The sequence below is a fragment of the Bactrocera dorsalis genome, chromosome 2 (assembly GCF_023373825.1).
Source record: "Bactrocera dorsalis isolate Fly_Bdor chromosome 2, ASM2337382v1, whole genome shotgun sequence".
NCBI classification, from domain to species: Eukaryota; Metazoa; Arthropoda; class Insecta; order Diptera; family Tephritidae; genus Bactrocera; species Bactrocera dorsalis.
The window spans coordinates 13,101,350-13,121,338 of record NC_064304.1 but is presented as its reverse complement, the minus strand read 5'-3'; the positions used below and the strand labels follow the sequence as shown (position 1 = coordinate 13,121,338).

At 33.0% G+C, this 19,989-nt stretch overlaps 1 protein-coding gene across 7 annotated transcripts in view; it reads left to right on the top strand.

Moving 5' to 3' along the window:
• The window catches only part of LOC105230472 (cadherin-99C), a 575,298-nt gene that overhangs the window by 467,799 nt on the left and 87,510 nt on the right, over positions 1-19,989 (top strand). Inside the window, exon 3 of one of the 7 annotated variants that reach the window (XM_049448684.1) lies at positions 15,052-15,780. The exons of the other annotated variants lie outside the window; for them this stretch is intronic. The gene's annotated coding sequence lies outside the window, so the exon portion shown is untranslated. The remainder of the gene's footprint in view (positions 1-15,051; positions 15,781-19,989) is intronic. 7 annotated transcript variants of the gene reach the window in all.

The window sequence follows — 19,989 nt, the reverse complement described above, 5'->3', positions numbered from 1 at the left end:
ATGTTTCCGAAATTAGCAGAACTCTGAAGCCAGTTGGAAAAGTGCAGTTGTTTAAACTACTACTAATAGATACAATAAATAAATAAATAAATAATTTAATGGGAAATTAAAAACTTTAAACAAGTGTTATTTTCCCTAAGACTAATTGTAAGTTAGTGTGAGAACCATCCTTTATATTATGTGAAGTGCAGTACGGCTGCGAAGTTGTGGCGGTGGTGTATTGTGTTGTCCTTAGGCATGAATATGATGTGTTGTGGTGTGTTTATTGTCTTTTTATTATTTTTTAGGGTTGTCATTTTAAGGCTGAAAGAATGTACTTTTAGAAGATAGCTTACGTTCATTTAAACAACTGTTGTTAAGACTCTTTTGTAACTCTTTTCAGCGGCACTTAAAGCCATTAACAGGCATTGCAAAAAAAAACAAAATGCGCCTAAAAATATACAACGAAAATATCAATTATTTATACTATCCATTGTGCCATGTTTTTCGTATACAAAGCACACCACACTTTTTGCAATAATGCAAGTATTTTTCAGCCAATACCAAGAACCTTTTTTCTTTTTAACTTGCAGGCTGGCAAAAAACAGTTAACTTGGGAAAGAACGGACACCTTAATGTACATACATCGTTTGTATACACCTTTTTGGGTCAAATCAGTAAATTTTTTGTACTTTCCGTTTTATTCACTTGTTATTTTACTGCTCGTAACCTACATTCCGCACTTAATTATTTTCACAAAAAAAATTTATATATATGTATTGAAGAAAATAAAAAAAATCTCAAATTAGCACATTTTCGCCCAAATTGCTGTTTAATGCTTTTCTCCGCCTATTATGGCTACAATATTAAGTACGCTCACATATCTACGCTTCCATACTCACCTAGGTACATGTGTACGAGCAAGTGGCACAGACAGCAGCAGCAACAATTATTTAAATTATAAACAACTCATATTCAAGAAGTACGTGCCAGCGCACAAAACCAAAATGGGTCAGATAGCACACTTATTGGGTAGCAAAAGTACACAAAACAACAACAGCCACACATGTATATATATATATATATATTCACTATGCTACGAGTAGACATGTAAAGTCTTGGCGGCTGTGCTGGCGCCACCGCTCCTCGATTTGATCTGCGTCGCAACTGAGTTCTCGCGCTGCTTTCACTTAGAGCTTCTTCAGCAACAAGTTGTTGGGACTTTCGTTCAAAAGTATTTATGGGATAAAAGTAGTTAGGTTTAGGCATACACATGCATACATGTTTGTAGCGCTGCTGAATTCATGTTTAGGCTTAATTAAATTTTATGCTGCTTTAGGCAGAAGCAAACATATGTGTGTTGTTGTATTTGTATTTAACTATTTTAATGGCTTAAGGCAAAAAGAAAAGAAAAGTATGAGTTATTATTCCTTTCTTCAGAGCCCTCAGGCTCAAGATTAATTAAGACCTTCCAGCCTATCATATCTGGCATTTATCGGAGTGGGTTATTTGGAAATATATTTTATAAAAACCAAAAAAAAAAACATTTAATTTTAATCATGCCTTTCTCTTCTTCGCATTTCATTTAATACTTCCTCTCGTTGCCTTTACTCCTTTCATATGTTTTCATATTTTTTACGTTTTTTTTTTCTTTTTACAATATTTTATTATTTTTTCTTTGTTAATATTTAAGCATTACCAATCATGTTTGCAATACAAACTTGCATGCTCATCATTTTTCATTTTTCCAAACCCAAATTGCAACTAATCACTAATCAGCTATTAAATAGAAAAAAATACGGCTGCTTGTTATTGCTTTTGTTGGCTGCCAAGAGCCACTGACCAATTTTTACTACTTAAATTGCCACATAATTTCAAAAAATACAACAACAACTTCACTAAAATTAAAACATTTCGGCAATTGATCAGCAGTTTGAGCTGCTGATTGTTCCATTTTTTGATTATTTTCTTCACCGACTTTATTTCCTCACTTATTTTGTAATCTATACCCATTTTTGTGGCAACGTTCTTACTTACATAAGCGCTTTTATAAGCAACGATTGAGTTATTCGTCGTTCAAGTTGCTTACACAATCGAATATCGAACGATTTCTAGAAGAGAGCACACTGATGCGGCATTTCCGCAACTTATTTTTTTATTTTTTTTATTTTTCTATAAATTTTTTTTATGAACCAGGTTTTTCATTTTACTCTTTTTTCTTTGGCTTTTTATATATTTTTTTTTATTCTGTTGCCTTAAGCTTATTTATTTGAAGCTTAAGTTGTTTTCCTTTATTTTATAAAAGCCACCGTTGCGAATTGTATTTTCTATTGCTATTCTATATTTTTTGTTGCTATTACTTCACATGTTTTCTTTTTCCTTTTTTTCTTGTTTCTTGTTGTTTCTGCAATTAATTGACATGATAAATGCTTTCCATCAATCAGCGTTTGGTCATACATCTTCATAATATTCGTTGAGCTTTGAGCTACAGATTGGTTTCGGCTGCCGCCAATAGTAGCAACAACAACTGCATGCCCAAGATTCGCAAAGTTCACTTTAATGAGCGTCATTTGTAAACCATTCACCTTCTTGATGTTTTGTTTTTGGCTTTGCAACCGTCCGATTTTCCGAAGGTAGGGCACCTTGGTGCATTTAATTGTCAGTAATATTTAGCAAAGATTTTTGAAGAAGCAATATCTCACAAATGTTTTCCAAAAAAGAAAATCTTGAAAAAAAATCATCACATACTTGCATCTAATATGCACATTAGGGTAGTCGTTAATTGCAGGAAGTAAATCTTAGATGAGATTGTTGCGCTGATTCAAGCTTCTTAAGGCGAAACTAGTTTCAAATTCATGCCTAATTTACGCATATATATGTATTTAGCTATGACTCTACCTGTGTGTGTGCGTAAAAAATCTGTAATTAACTGTGGAATTTATGAACATTAAAATTGTGCGGCTAGTTGAGACTGTATCTTGTTAACAAGACAATTAAAAATTTACGAAAATATTCAGCAAAAAAGAGACAAGTCACAAAAAGTAAATGAAAAGTGTAAACACGCTTTTGTAGTAAAAAAAATTGCGTGCTATTTTTTTGAAAATTTCAGACATTACTCAATTGGAAATATAAAGTAAACACATGAATATTTAAAACACAATTAAAAATGTTGATATATGTAAACACATAATTGAATAAAGACAAAACATGTCAACTTTAATAAAAAAAAAAAAAAAATCTTACAGGAACTTCGTTTTGATCGGCAAGTGTGTATGGCATATAGCTATAATCCTCCGATCTGAAAACTTTCTACGGAGATTACTTCTTTGACTTGGACAATAACCCATGTATAATTCCTTGGAGTTAACTCGTCAAATGAAAAAGCTTTTCATACAATAACTTGACTCTGCTAATTCACTTTGTATGACAGCTATATGTTAAAGTGATCCGATATCGGCAATTCCAACAAATATTCAGTCTGGTGAACAGAAAAGCACGACGACATGAGGTCGATATCTCAAAATGGTTGCGTATAGGCAGACTATTATTTCATTGCCCACACAAAAACAACAATAAGCAAGCTTCACTACCAGTAAAGTAAAATGTCAAATGCCGGCAATACTAGACGCGTGCAAAAACGACAACAACAATAACAATACCGCAAAAAAGTATTTGTGCAGAAACAACAAAATCAATGCGAAAACCGCATTAAATATGGTAGCGAGTAGAAAAGGTGCGGCGGCGACTAGGGGAGAATCTTTTCGGAAAAATTTTTACACACACATATTTATTTATTTGTTTTTAATATACTAAGGTCTGTAGCAAGTTATTGCAAGGGATTTTTTACGTTAACGATTTATTGCATTGTAGTGTGCTTGCGACTTTTATATATTTTTCTTTTATAATTTTATTTATAATTTTTTTACCTTATTTTTTATATTTTAATATTTTCTTTTTTTTTTTGCTTTTATATTTTTTCATAATTTTTGTATAATCCCTTGCATGCAAGCACATCTTCCTCATTGCTCGTAATGACTGCTCATAAATTTCGACATTTATTTATTTGCGCTTGCTGCCCTCTTATTCATGCAGTTTCTTCACATTCCCTTATTTCTAATTTTTGGCGGCTTTTTCACTGCGCGAAGTGAGAGTTGTCCAACTTAACAGCCATTGTACAGACACTGCACCTATTATGAGCCCAACGGCAGATGCAGCACACCAAACAGTACAGACAAACCAAATAAATGGTCAACTAAGAGTAAACGCAAAGTTACCAGGGTACGAAAAAATGAAATAAATTTTTTTTTTATTTGGTAAGAGGATGCTATGAAAAACTCGTAAAACGAAAGGTTATGAACTTAGTGGAAAAAGCGCGCCAACGGTAAAAATATGTATGTATATGTATACCTCCATACGTTACATGTATAGCTGCCAAGAAACTCGAACTGTGTAAGGATTATATATTTAGCAGTTGCTAGTCGAGTGGAGTGCGGCGGGAAGCTGTGGGTAAGCTACAGTGGTGAGACTTCAAAAGTTGAGTTAGCAGATGGCATGTTGCAGATAAAGTTAGCAGCAAGCTAATAGAAGTGACTAAAGCACAGTTGGTACGAATATAACTGCATTTTTTACACCCACGCCATTTATTTGTGGCTTGCTAAATGAAATGTTAGAGAAATGAAGTTCATGCCATAAAAAAAGCATTCTAAACCAGGCATGGAAAGTTGGTGTGCAAACCACGCCCACTTTCTGAGTATAAGCATTATTTTTGATGGGCTAGAAGCTAAAAATTTCAGGCTTAAAACTGTTAGTAAAAGCAAATGTTACTTCTGTTAGGGGCTTTTTGTTATTTTAAGGATATAACACCAAAGAATATGAAGTCAAAAATGTAAGCAAACAAAACTAGGAGTGGAAGGCTCATAAACAAATATTATAATGAAAAAAATGCTGAAAAAAACCAGCGTATTATCGATAAAAATTTACGATCACTAAGCAAAAGCATTTAAAAACTTCACACAACACTAAAGTAATAGCAATTACAAGTAAGCACGGCTGAGCAGTAAAACGCTGTTCAATGGCTGAGAAAATGTGCAATTTCTAATGCAAATTTGTGGGGAGTAATTTTCTAAGCGCTTTTTAACTACAAAACGTATAAAAAAATATAAAAAATAATAATAATAAACGCTTTTTACGCTGATTGAAACGTAAGATCCACGCAATGCGCGTTCGCAACAAAAGCCGAACACAAACGCAGCTCAACACTCATACACTGCAACAAAAGACTTGTTACACAAACCTGACAATTAAGCTGGCAATTCGGCGAAAACTTCAATAAGCTACACGTCCATTATGCAGACAATGTGGCAGAAATATATACCACATATACACACGTACATAGAAAATACTCATATGCAAAGCTGTTGCCAGTCGTAATTGTTTGGTGAAGCGCAACAGCCGAATAAGGCTTATACACACGCACATATACAAATGGGCATGCATATGCAAGTACGTGACTGTTGCACAATACACGGCGCAAGCATCATTCAACGGTGGCGGCGAGTGTGCCTTTGTTGGTGTTTTCAGCGAAATAATTTTTTTGTTTCATACTTTTCCCCTACTTTTTTATAGCATTTAGATTTACTTTTTGTATTTTTTTTTTCGTATTTTTATTGTCGCCGCCTCTTTATGGCATAATCGACAAGCGCCTGCCGCAAAGCATAAAACATTCGTTAATTAAAATGCAACTGAGGCGGCGGGTATCCGTAACTGTGACGAAATAAAACAACAACAAAAGCATGTATTTTTTCTAGCTAGTGTTGCTGCAATGAATAACAATTGCTGCTCACTTATATATGTATTTACATATAAATAAATAAACAGTTGTGTGGCCAGACACAAGTAAGAAGCGTGTGCGTCGTTAGCTGCGACAATAATAATAAGGCACATAAACTATAATTTGATAAAAAAAAAATTGATTTTTATATTCTTATATAAGTATGTAGAAGCTAGTACAGTTTATTTGAACTTTGCGCGTTCAATATAACTACTTAAGTATTAAGATATTCCATTCAATCAATTCAAGTTATAGATAGATTTGTATACAACTGCTCGATTTAAACGTCTACGAAAAATTTGTCATATCGTTTTCCAAAATTGTTGCGAACTGTCAGCTTCCTTAAGGTCTTACTGTTTGCTACTCATAGTAAAACTTCATTTATCTTTTTCCAAATTTAATTTTTTACAGTTGGTAACTCTGCCAATCTACTTTTTGATTTTTGACTTCGCGTTCTACGTAATATATTATTTAATTTCCGGTCAGATGGCTACCTAAAGTCCTTAAATTAGCCCTGGATAAATTTAGTTTAGAAGAAAAACTAGCCTTAAGGGGTTAGGGGTAGTCAGAATTTTTTCAAAAAATATTTTTTTTTTTGCATTTTCGTTAAGTTTAATATCTTAAAAATTTTATCTGAAAATTTCACGTTGAGTTATTCGACAAATAACAAAGAGGGCTCGGGCACTTCAAAGCGCTAGTGTGAAACTTTAAACGCGCTTTTCTCAATAAAACTCTCTAGTTAGATTTAATTGAAAAACTGGTTAGAATATAGCTTTTAAATTATTTGCTATATAACTATGTTTAAAAAAATATCACCAAGTGTATTATCAAAAAAATTTACTCGGATTTAAGGTAATATTTCTTGATCAGGTGGCAATCTAAAATCTGCTAATTCGTACTCCATTCAAAAAGCCTTTAGGTTGCTGAACTTATTGTATAATTCTTTTTAATAAAATTGTATAAATTTTTTAAGCAGTTGGCAACACTCAAGCTGCGTATTTCTAACTAGTTAATTACTTCACAATAAAACGTTTTCGTAGTACACGTGCCTTACAACAATTTCCAACATATCTTTCACAACGTTAACCCTGCCAAACAGAAAAGTTGCGACAGCACTTGCCACTTAATACTCGCTAACGAATTGATATGTTGACTAATTACGTAGCGAGTGCTCACTTGCAGCCATTCACATGTCAGCAACAACATTATAAATATGAGCTCAGCGAAGTGCAATTTTTGTAGGTGTGTCCCTTTAGTCGACCGCCCGCAGATAGAATTACATTTGCGCACTTGTCGAACGAGTTGGCTGGCAGATAAATGCAACTTGCATAAACCCGGCCACAGATGTGCTGGTGAGCTCATGTGCAAATATACTGGTACTTACATATATATAGTAGGTGAACCATAATGCATTTGTAACCTCAAGTCAAACAGTTGCGTTAACATTTCGCCCTAACTAACTTTTTGAGCTAGGTTTTTGTTTTTAGTTTTTACTAGAAGCTTTTAGTGGTTTTTCTTCTTCGAACTAATTTTAATATCGCGTAATTTATTATCGCCGTTTGTCGTTGGCACACTTCTTTGTATAACAACACTCACGGCCCAAACACTTATAGCAAAACATTTATACATTGTATACTTATATAGCATATTAATATGTGCACCTTTTTCTAGTAATCACACATCGGTTTCTTTCTACTGCCGAAGGGCGATAGCATTTTGTCAACGTTCGCTACACTTTGGCAGCAGAGCAGTATACTTAGTAGTAGTTTAGCTGATCATAATGACTCACGCAAAGCCATCAAATATTTTCGCAAGCAGCATAAGCTGCAGGGTGATGGCGTCGACACGCAGACTCTGCTCTGGTTTTTTACCTAAGTCAATGTCGTTAAGAAAGATTGTCGCTTCGCGGGTTCATTTCACTTTTTCTAATATTTTTGTTAAAAAACTACTAGATTGTAATGAATGTTTAGTGCTGGAGGCAAACTATAGTTTGATGTCTTGGTTATAGTAGACGAATAGAAAAACTGTTTAAATAAAAAGAAATTAATGATAATAAAAATATAATAAAAAAAAAACTTGAAATTAAAGATCAGTATTACAATCATTTAATATAATAAAAAAAGTATACTGAACAAAAAAATAGAATTAAACTTAAGCAAAAAGCTATAGATATTTACAATAAAGATTTTCAAAGGCTTTCATATATTTTCTATCAGACTATGAGATGCAAAATGGCACATAATCAGGTTTCGATATCTCTTAAGTCACTATATAGTTCAACCTAGAAAAGCAGTACTTTGACGAAAGGGTTTTCGCGCAAGATTTAAGTTAAAAAGTCTGACTATATTTTGCTCAAAGTAGTATAATGTAGCCTCCAGCGTTTCTGAGCAAAAATTCTACTAAAAAATATAATAATTATAATATATACTAATACATACATATCGCCCTCACTCGTCCTATAAATGTGAGTAAACACATAAATACAACATTTTCTGTCACCGTGTTGCATTCCATTTTGGTATTTCAACAACAATTACACATTAAACAGATGTTTAATGTTCAAAATTTAACATTTCAGGGTCTTTTGAGCATCTTCGCGCATTCATTGCTTCAGTGGTATAAAATAAAAATGCATAAGGAATGCAATTGCGATTGGACGACACGACATTTGATGGAATGTCATTGTAAACCGGTTGCAATAAAGTCTGTGTAGAGATAAAATATATGGAGGTATACAAGTGATATGTGACAAGATGCCTTAGTTGACTCTTATTGAGGAATTTTTGCCCCCAGAGATGCTCAACTATAGAGAAAGTGAGTTATAATAGTTTGCAATGAGATTTATTGATTTAAATTGGAGTTTAGGCGCACAAGAGAAATAAATATCGGAATTTTTAGTAAAATGGAAATTTTTGTAAATAATTAGAGAAATGTTATTAAATTACAAAAGTTCTTTTTATGACAAAGTATGGAATTAAATGAAGAGCCGCTGAGTGAACTTTTAATATGTTATATATTTATATAAATATATAAATATAAAGTTTCATTTTCAAAAAAAATATACAAAAAAATACAAAATTTTTGAGATAAGTGTAGAAATTTGCTTATGTCCAGTAGTTTGAAGTATGTAGTCTAAAGGTGACTTTGTTTTTAATTTTTACAGTACATACAAAAATATATTATTAAATTCCCTTTACGCTTTAGACCATTATTTTCCAAATATAAGTATATTTTTGTAGAAAGAAAAGCTATGTGAGTTATACGCTAATATCTCACTTTATCATACTTCTAAAAATACATATTTACGCTTCCTGAAAATTAGCAATTTACAGAGAAGTGAAAAATAAATATTGTAGCCAAGACCATGAGACAGGTAAAACGAACCGTAAATAATGTCAAAATCTGTAACTGTTTACATGCTGCACCCTTACGTGACTTCTTGTAATAGCAAGTGATTACGTGCTTATATTTAGTGAGACAAAATTCACATATGTATACAGAGTAAATACTTTTACAAGTATATATGAGTATATACATACGTGATATATACTACCAATATTTACCTGTTCCAGAAGAAGAATAATACCCAAAATACAATAACATAGTTTAAATTGATAATAACTCCTCAAAGATGCGCTCATTTCCCTTTCCCAACGCTTTACTTGGAATCAAACTTAAGTCGCGCCGATATGTTTTGGAACGCTTCACAAGAGACATGATGAAAGAAATCTCCAAATTAAAACTAAGCAGTTCATTGACTCTCTCTTTCTACGCATGATGCTTCTTATTTGCCTTTTATTATCACGTATTCGTGTATTTATCTTTTTCTTTCTAAAAGAGCAACTTGCCACTCCTAAACCATTAAGCAGCTAAGTGCCAAGTGTAATGCCAACGTCAGATGCTTCTATTGCCCACAATAACAGTGAACAGCGAAAAGCGTGTAAATATTTACACTTTTCGACGAGCGTGAAACTTGTTGTTGTGTGGCCACTCATGAATTCTATGAGTGTGTGAGCATGACTTATGCGCTGCCTAACTTTATGAGTCTCACTTTGGAACATATCTACCAGTGTTGATGTGTGTATGCATGCGATTGAGCACTTTAAAGTAAATAATTGTTTTGTATATAAATATTTGTTTTTGTGTTATTTTAATGTCAAAGCACCGAAGTGGTAGTAAAAATTCATATATGTAAACTAGTTGCTTAACCTGATTTTTTTTTATTTTTTAGACTCAATTTTTCTATTCATACAACTCACCTGTTGGCTTGAGTAAAAATTATTAAATAACAATCACAACTTTATAAGCATGTTCATAATATTTCTGACGAAGAACTTTACGCTCAACGCTTTAAGCGGATTATCTTTCCCCTTTTGATATTTGTTTCTATCTATTTTATTCTAATTATTTATACACAAAAGCCATAGTGAATATGGTTATGTAGCTTTTTTTTATTAAAAATATATTTATTTTTTTTTTATTTCTTCCTCTTTTCTGGTTTTATTATGGCCTTTACCAATCATAAATTAATTGCGTGTTAATACAAATGCTAATTTCTGCCTGCTGTCGTCAAAGTGTTTTGCATTTTAAGTGGAAATCGTCTAATCACCCCGTCTGTGTCTACACATGTATTTAATATACAAGTATATGAATCACATATGTATAACTGTTTCTGAATATGTAAAGTCTGCTGTTTGGCAGCATATATTAAGTCATTAATGCGCGTTCATTTGAATATCAATGAAGTATCGAATTTTATGTCACTCAACATTTCCAGGTTTTATTGTCTTCAGACTTCGTTACAAGCATCTCTGGCGTAATCCAGGCAAAATTGTTGAATACCTTAAACAAATGATTTTATGATGAGATTTATTTTATGCTTTTCAAAGCATTAATTTTATCACCTAAAATACAAAGCATTAAAGCCAAGCAGAAATAAATCATAAGTCTCACAGCCTTTCGCGGTTAAATGTTCAGGCTTGAAATAATGTCAATGTTCCCTTCCTAAAACCAAGCTAATGTGATAGTATTTCATTCTGTCGAATATAAACATTTTTTACTCTGCGCCGAAATGTAGGCAACATTTTTTCATTCTTAACTGCGATGCTTTTTTTTAATAAAACTAATGAAATAAATTGGTTCAAGGCTAAAATGATAACTATACAACGATCAAGTACAATTTTTCACCAAAAACAAACCCACACTATCACTACTATTCGTTACTACTTACACATCGCAAAAGCTCAGCCGATCAAGATCCTCATTACAGCGCTGCCAATTTCAGCAATGCCAAAACCCAATCACTCACTTTCACCCGACGCTAATGCGAAAGTAAAATAAGAAAAGTGATCACTGAAAATCCTGCTTTCATATCCAGTTTTCAAATTGCACTTTCTACTCAAACAAAACAAGCAACACCAACAAACACACATAGCATATGTTGCAGCATCCGCTTGCAACATGAAAAATGAAACCCGTTGACTGACATATGCGGACGACGCAAAAGCGGCGAACGCATACGAGAAGAAACGCAGATTGTAGGTTCAACGACAACATCAAACAAGACGACTGCAGCAACAATTTATTTTTATTGCCGCGAATATTGCTTGTGTGTTCGCAATTGTACAGCACTGTGATGTCAATTTGCAGTTGTTGTTGCTATTGAAGGAAAATCAGCAGCAAGTTCATCAAATGCTTGTACGGTGCACTGATAAAGTGGAAATATATGCCTTTTAGTTGTCACTTTCCTTGATTGTTTATAAAATTTTCTATAGATTTATAGAATTTTATTATATGTGACCTGGTCTACGAAAGGGGTCAAAAAAATTTCACTTTTTTATTTTAAGATTCAATTGTTATTATAATTTTTTTATTATTTTTTTTAATGTTTATTATTTGTTTTCATCACGTTAGCTCCCTTTTAGTAGACATAATTCGAAACAGATGGAAGTATAAAGCAAAAAGAAGAAACCTAAAACTATCACTTCCAAAGTAAGAAGTGTAAGCTAGAAAATATTTTATGTACTTGTCGGGATCAAGAACTCTACCTAGAAATATATTAAGCTCAGTCCACTGACAGACATCAATAGAAATATAGGCCAAAGCAAAGTAAATTTATAATGCGAACGTAAACCTTAGGCTAGGATAATGCTCGACCATTACAAACATTGCTCGGTATATGGTATATTTCAGCGCAAAAGTTAATTTTATAAAACTGAAATAATTTCAATTTAATTTATTGACAGCTGCTTTGCATACAATTCCATTGTCACTTGTAAGTCATGGCCAAACATGGTTGGCAAGCAAATGTGTCAAAAGCGGTGCCGTAGCAAGCATCTGCATATAACAACAGTGAATGCAGGAATACTTGCCGGGCGAGGCATTTATCACTTTTGCAAACTCAGATCCTTATAAAGCATAAAATTCGTTGGCTCACTCACTTGCCGATGACGGCATTGTTTATCAAGATGAACACGCTCAGTCTCTGCTGCCGTTGGCGATGCCGAACATTTGAGTAGGTCCAGTTCTCATCAGAATTATTCGTTGGTGGTGTGGCTAGCATCAACAAAAGCACACTCGGAGGATCAGGGAGTGACATTATTGATGCCACGCATAGATATGCGCCCGACAGTGGCGGTGACAAGCCACTCATATCACGCACACATGCATTCATTCAAATACAACGATATTTATGCAAATTCAAGCGTGTCCCGTATGAGAAATGCTAGGCTGTCACGTCGGCGCATCATAAAGCGATAAAAGAAGAAAGCGAACGTCAACAACAGTGTGAAGTAATATGAAAATGAAATACAATAAAATTATCCAACACCTTATACCGTGGCCGATTGCATGCAAATTACGTTTTGTTGTGCCTGCATAATAACTGACCGCCAATATGGTTATATGTGTGTGTGTGTGCATTAAATGTAAATGAAATCAATTTCGGTGTGGCTTTTGTGTCGCCAAGACAAGCGGGTCATCAATTTGAATGGCAATTTTTGCTCTAGTATTGTGATTTCGTGTTTCGCAGGCGACAAATGATTCCTACCGATGACCATTTAAATTAATGGTCAGTAAAATCTTCTTTTGTTTTAGGCTTTTATTTGTTTTATTATACCGTGCAAAGCATAATCAGTTACATAGTTCGCAATTACAGTTCGTGTGACTTAATTTTATTGCTTCTTTATGGGGAAAAAAAGGGGTTTTTCTTCTTTTCTTTTAGCTTTTGTAAGAAAAAAATACCTTACTCATAATAAGAACTATTAATCTTCGCACCCGTACACATTAACAACAAAGTATTATGTTGAAAAAAAAAAATTTTGTCTGGTGAAACTGAATTTCAAAATAAAAAGCTCAGTGATATATGAGCCGGCTCAGCAAATTAGCTTCTCACTTTTCATGCTTTCGGCTGTCAGTGCAGCTGCTTGCTTTATACATGCGAGTATTTGTTTTTCTTCTTCCAATGCACATGTTCAAAAAATAGCATTCATCTGCATTTATAATACAATAACAATGAGTAAATTACAATTATCTAAGCGCATAAGCATGAAAGCAATAATGAAAACAAACATTAGGAGGGCATGAACATTTGTAAAAAGATACAGAAGGGGAGTTATTCCTAAGCATAAAAATGCATGTGTTCATATATTGAAAATGCTCATATTTCACTATATCGTAAAGCGAATGCTTGTGTGTGCACATAAGTGGAAATTTATGAGCTTTTTGTTGCAGTATGTTGCTTCCACAACTTTTTTCTGCAGCGTTATTAGTTGGAATTCGACGTCTTTGGCTTTACAACAAATCTGCATTAGCGCTAACGATTTTGTGTGGGCTGATACAACTAATAAAACGAAAACAACGAAACAAAATTATAATTATAACTCTTTTAAAATACGTAATAAATCAGAAAGGTTCATATTACGCCTTGGTTGTGGTATATGAATTCGTATAGAGTATATGTGTAATAAATATGTGATCATTAGCAAAAAAAATTCGTGAGAAGAAAGATATAAATATATGCCATAATTAATAATGAAAATAATAATCATTTCAATTTTTTCATTATTAATTTTTTAGTGCTTTCATTTCGAGGTTTCCCATCTTTTTAAACAAAAAGTACATCAACTTTAAAGTTTTATTATCATATTTTGGTATTTATTTTTTGAAGACTTTTATATGTAGACCGCGGCTACGTCTAAGATGGTCCCACCATTGAGTTCAATTTTCGATGACACGTACGAGGATTTTGACTGGTAACTGGCGAATAACAGCCGTGATGTTTTGATTTAAGACCTGAATCGAAGCGGAATTGTTAAATCTACTGATGCGATGTGTGAGAAGTGGTGCCGTCTTGTTGAAACCAAATGCCGCTATGATTATAAACTTCAATTTAGGTCGCATTATAACGGTCGCCTTTGACGGTTACGTTCTCACCGGCATCATTTTTGAAGAAATATGTGATTCCCATACAAACCACACCAAACCGTTGTTTTTTCTGAATAAAATGGCAGCTCTTGAATCTCCTAGGTACCTTTTCGTCCTAAATGTCCAATCTTGGTTGTTTACATACCCATTAAGAAAGAAATTTTCATCATCGCTGAACAAAATTTGGCTTGAAAACGTCGGATCTTCTTGGAACTTTTCAAGAGCCCATAGAGGGAAACGATATCATTTAGAACGGTCGAGTGGCTTCAGTTCTTGCACAAGCTGTATTTTGTACGCTTTCAATTTAATGTCTCGACGTAAAATGCGCCAAGTCATTCCATACGTGAGTCCGAGTTGCTACGAACGGTACCGAATCAACTCTCCACGATCTTCGTGTACACTCTTACCTAAGGCTGCTATATTTTCAAGTAGTTTCAAGTTTTAAAGATTACTTTTAATATTCATCAGAGTCAAAATGCTAGAAAATAGTTGTTCGTTTTTATTACTAGCTACTGCAACTTGATTTTGTTTTCTTAAAAGTATGCAAATATGGATTTTCTTTTTGATCATTTCAGGAACAATTTATTTTACGCATAATTTTTAAGTTGAGAAAGTCGTCTCAGTTCAATTTTAAACAATTTGTACATACCAAATATTATTATAATATTTTTATATTTTATACCTAAAAGTATTGAGAATTTAATTTTTTGTGAGAAAGTGTGAAGTAAATTATTGCTCAATAATTGTACAAAATAAATAAAGATAAAAAACCTTCTAACTACTAATCGATTAATAAATATTTTTTTCTGTAATTACAGATGGAAAGAGCAAATCTTCAATGAAAAACAAAAATAATTAAAATCAAATCTATACAAAATTGGATACGAGAATGGAAATTGGAAACAAAACAACCGAAAATCAAAAACAGGTATGATAGGAGAAGTGCACGGCTGGTTAATAAACAACAACAAATTACAAAGGCAGCAGATAATTGAAAAATTAAATCAACTATTGCGCTGCGCAGTTGCATGTAATTTTGCAATTATCACTTTTCATTTTCACCTACTGCCATATCAGAGGTAAATTACCGGCAAACAACAAAACGCTTGAGCACATATTATGAGTGATTGTGAATATACAAGTGTTATCTGTACATGTGTGTGTGAACGCGATTACTTGGCCTTTGCGAACGTTGATTGCGATTGCAGCGCCTAAAATAAAAGCGAACGAAGAAATCGCCATTAATTCCTACACTAGAGGCATTACGGTCCTCAGTACAACACAGTTAACTTCAACAAAAACAACAACCATAAGAAAAAGAAATAAATATAATATTCAATAGAGTGCTCACTGTTATTGTTGTATTGTTCATGCTGTTCTTGTTGCTGCCGCTGTCAGCGTACACGCATTTCGCACCATATTTGGCTGCTCGCACGAGATTATCTCGTACACATCCTGCTGCATCACATCACCGCAGTCTCGCAGTTTTGCTGATTGCATGGCATTACAATTTTAAATCAACTACACCGATTTCTTTCCCTCAAAAGGTGAGTTACAACAATTGTTCTAGTACGCAGCATTGCTATCGTGCTTTTATGTTAACTACAGTGCTTTTACATAGTTACGTACATATATGCTAAATTTAATATAAGTGTTGCAAAGTGGCGAAATTATAGTGATTTCCGTTAAGGAATTTCATTGCTAAAGTGGAATATCTTCTGGTGCGATCGACATGGGTTAAGAAGCGCATACAACAGCATTTTAGGCTTGAATTCTATACTTTGTGCAATACTTATAATAATCTGAGACAGAATTTTAAAGTGGTTGACGAATTCTTATTCATATAGTATTTTTGTTATAAGTGGGCTTGAAAGCAAAAAATCTCAAATACCGTAATTTTGGCCTTAAAAACTTTAAGACATTTTATTTTTCAAAGAATATCCCTTTCTTTAACGCTCTGACACTTTAAACTCTGACTCTTTTTATCCCTCTATTACTCTCTCTCTCCCTCTTTCAAAAAAATGTATTCTAAACGTATGCTTACTGAAAAGGAAAATGTTATTGTTCTTCTCTATTCTTCACGGTTTACTGAAATTTGAAAGATTCTCAAGCTCTCAAAATAAACTCTGTGCATTTTGTGGACCTCGTCTCAAATTCCATATAACATATCGCAAATATGCTCAAATTTCAAAACATATCTCTGAAAATAATATTATTTCTTTGTTTTTTTATTTTATTTTGTTTTTTAACAACTCAATCATGATACCCTTGAAATTTTAATTAGTAAACCATTAAATCTAAGTCAGTTAAATCCGTTTGTGCACACATTGTCAATTTGTGTGGAAATACAAATTTCAGCTGCATAAACCCACTCAAAAGACTCGAATAGCCGCAGAAGTCAACGCTCGGTTGCCTCGAACTTCCCATGTGGGAGTGTATTTTGTGGTTTTATATATGTTTTTTATTTTTGTATTTGCAGCATGTATATTGTTTTTGTTAGTGAAAACCCGAACTTGACATTTTTCACCAAAACTAGCCACTGACATGGCTCACTAATTGCCACAGCGGATGCCCGCAAACAAAAGTGCAGCCGCATGCAGACGAGATGCCCACAAAAAGCAGACAACAAGTGCACAAACGAATGTTAATTTGTGTGTGCGTGTGTGAGCGCTGTGCTATAAATCACCATCAGCGTGTAGGTTGCTGCCGTTGCACTCAATTCAAGTCGGCGCAACTAAAACCATTATTTTAAACAGGCGAAGCGCAACGAACATACTTACATACAGTATTATTATGTGCCTTGTGTGTGTCTTCAAAGCGGTGCATCCAAATTGCGTAGTAAATGCACATTGGCCATCATCAATGTCACTGCCGCTGGCTGCAAGCAATTTATGCAACAAAGTTGCTGTTGTACTTATATACAGATGTTCGTATATGTTTGCATATGTGTAGTATTACTATGTGATTTTTCGCTAGTAATATAGGTGTTTTAGTTTTTGTAATTTTTGTTTATCTTTTTCTGGTTTTGCTTTTATCGATCTTTTGCACCATGATATTCACTTCTTTTCTGTTTGCCGACTCATCATGGCAACCGTGAATTGTCAGTCCATTGAAGTCCACTTTTTATTGTAGCCACATTCATCAGCATTGCATGTTATCTAGTTTTTCATGATCACTATCAATGTTTAGTTGCAGCAACAGTAGAAAAATATGAGCGCCTTTGGTGCATTTATGCTTCTGTTTAATTTATTTCTTGAGAACTCTTTTCTCCCTCCATATTTTTTGCTCTTGTTCCAAAGTACTTTATGTGGAAAGTGACCACTTTAGAGGGTTCGCAGTCTTACCAATTAAAAATAATTTAGTTAATATTATTAAGTTTTTGTGAAATTATGCTCATCTAAATTTAACAGATTTTAATATGTAATAGTCTTAAAAGCCATCGTAAAATACTTCTGCTGGTGAAATTTTGTAAATAATATATATTTTTTAAATAAAAAAACAATAAACTGAAGAGGTTTGAAAAAAATTTAATTATATAATATTTCTAAAGGAGAGTTGCCACCTTCTATATAATAAATAAATTTAATTAAATGAATAAGATAATCAAATTATTACAATTTGAAGATCTCTAAGAAATCTTGAAAAAATTTAATATTTTTCATAGAAAGTTGCCACCTGTTTTAAAATATAAAATTAATTAAATTGATAAGATAATCAATTAAGAAAGCTTGAAATTGGAAATACCATCCAACAAGAGGTGCTGCCTTGTAAAATAAAGTACAATGTTGCCACCTCTTAGAATATTATAGATCGAAGAATTTGTAAGTAGAGTTCCCAGTGTTGAATGGCTTAGAGAAGACTAAAAATTTAGAAACGATTTTTAAGAAGTTGCCACTTGTTTAGAAAATTCGAAATTCGGCATCTGAATAAATGCCAAATGGCTTAAGGGGTTACATGGGTTCACTCGGGCAAAAAACATTTTTTAAAAATTTTTTTTTTCATATAAAAAAATAAATATTTAATTAGAGTTACAGTAAAGAAAATCTGAAATTTTTGGAAAAAATATTTTAAACTCGGCCATTGCGACGTCATTTCCGCTCTGTTCTCGGAAAAATATGCGTACGCGTTCGCAGGATAACTCCTCAAAGGATCTTCTAAAGTAGAGAAAATACGTGTTTTAGTTAAAACTTTAACATAGAACTTGGATGAATGAAAAAAATGTTAATTAGATTTTTGGCAGACATTTTTACAAAAAAATGAAAATTTCAGAGAAAATTTTGCCACATTTTTTTTAAATAGTTGTAATTGAAAAAAAAGTGCTTCGTCCCACCTGTTTAAGTATTTTATTTCAATCAAATTGATTAGGTAAATTAACTATTACACTAACTATTTCAAACTAATATTATTTAAGAATTTCAAAATGCTTAAAGTATTGATTCAATTAAAATAGTAAAATAAAGAATAATAAGCAAAAATAAACAGAAATGTTTTCTGATAAACAAAGTCATGAAATTTCCAATATATCCACATTTGCCTTCCACTTTATTTCGAAGCATCTTCGCACAAACTTATTTAACCAATGCTGCCAATATTGAAAATTGTATTGATCACAACTGACAGCAGACTTTCGCCACAACTAGTTTATCTGCAACTTTTTGAAGTGAAGAAATAAAACAATAAAAAGCACATAAAAAAATGCATAAATTTTCGTTTATAGTCACTTAGGATGCTTTAATTAGCGGTTACAACGATGTTATATAAAAATATAGGTAAAAGTTAATGGATATCGATTAAAGACAAATCAAAATATATATGTGTATATGTACATATATGTGTGTAGTATGTGATGATTTATTGGTTTGCTGATTTACGATTGGCATTGAGATTTTATGGAATCGGTCAAGCGCATAATAACAGACTCGCTGATTTAATGTAAAGCATTTAAAAAGCGGTTTCAGCACAAGTGCAGAGAAAGCTTGAAACAAAATTAAATATAAATATTGTTTACATATTACATTTTACTTTTATTTATAAACTTACTTAAAAAGGCCTTGTATATCTTTCGTTCACTCCCACTTTTGCTTTTAATTCAATTATAATTTTTTTTTTTTCAACCCGCTCTCGTCTTCGTTAGCCACTTCATCGCCGCGATTTCAGGTTTTCTTTTTTCGTTTTTCTTTCATTTAATTTACTTCACTTGTAAATAAATTAGCACATTTGGTGTTGGTGTTTTTTTTTCGCGTCGTCGCAAAGTGCGGCGGCACGCTTTTGACTTTTGCGCTAACAGGAATATTTTAGTGAGGCATAAGCGGTAAGACAAAAACAATTTCAAAGGCATATGCCCAAAAATCTGGTTTTGATGTGGTTTACGCCTTTGGCTGCCCAACAGACAATAGCGGCATGTTTTTAAACTTTTCGGCGCGTGTACTTCGCACGTCTTGACTACGTGAGGCGTTGACAACTAATGAATTTATTTAAATTTGTTGCTTTTTATCAACTACTGAATGTGTGGACACTTGAATTAAAGAGCAGGTATTTAGAAGGGTGAACACTAATTACAAATTAACTCATATTCCTAATTTTCACAAGTGCAGAAATTTCTGTGTAATAAAAAATGATAAATATTGTATAATTCTGTGTCCAAACAACAGCAAAACAAAGTTTTGACAACCATTGGCTTATATCAAAAATAAATAAATGTTGCCAAGATTTTTCAAGCAATGCTTACAACTTTATCTTCAGAAATTTGCCTTTAT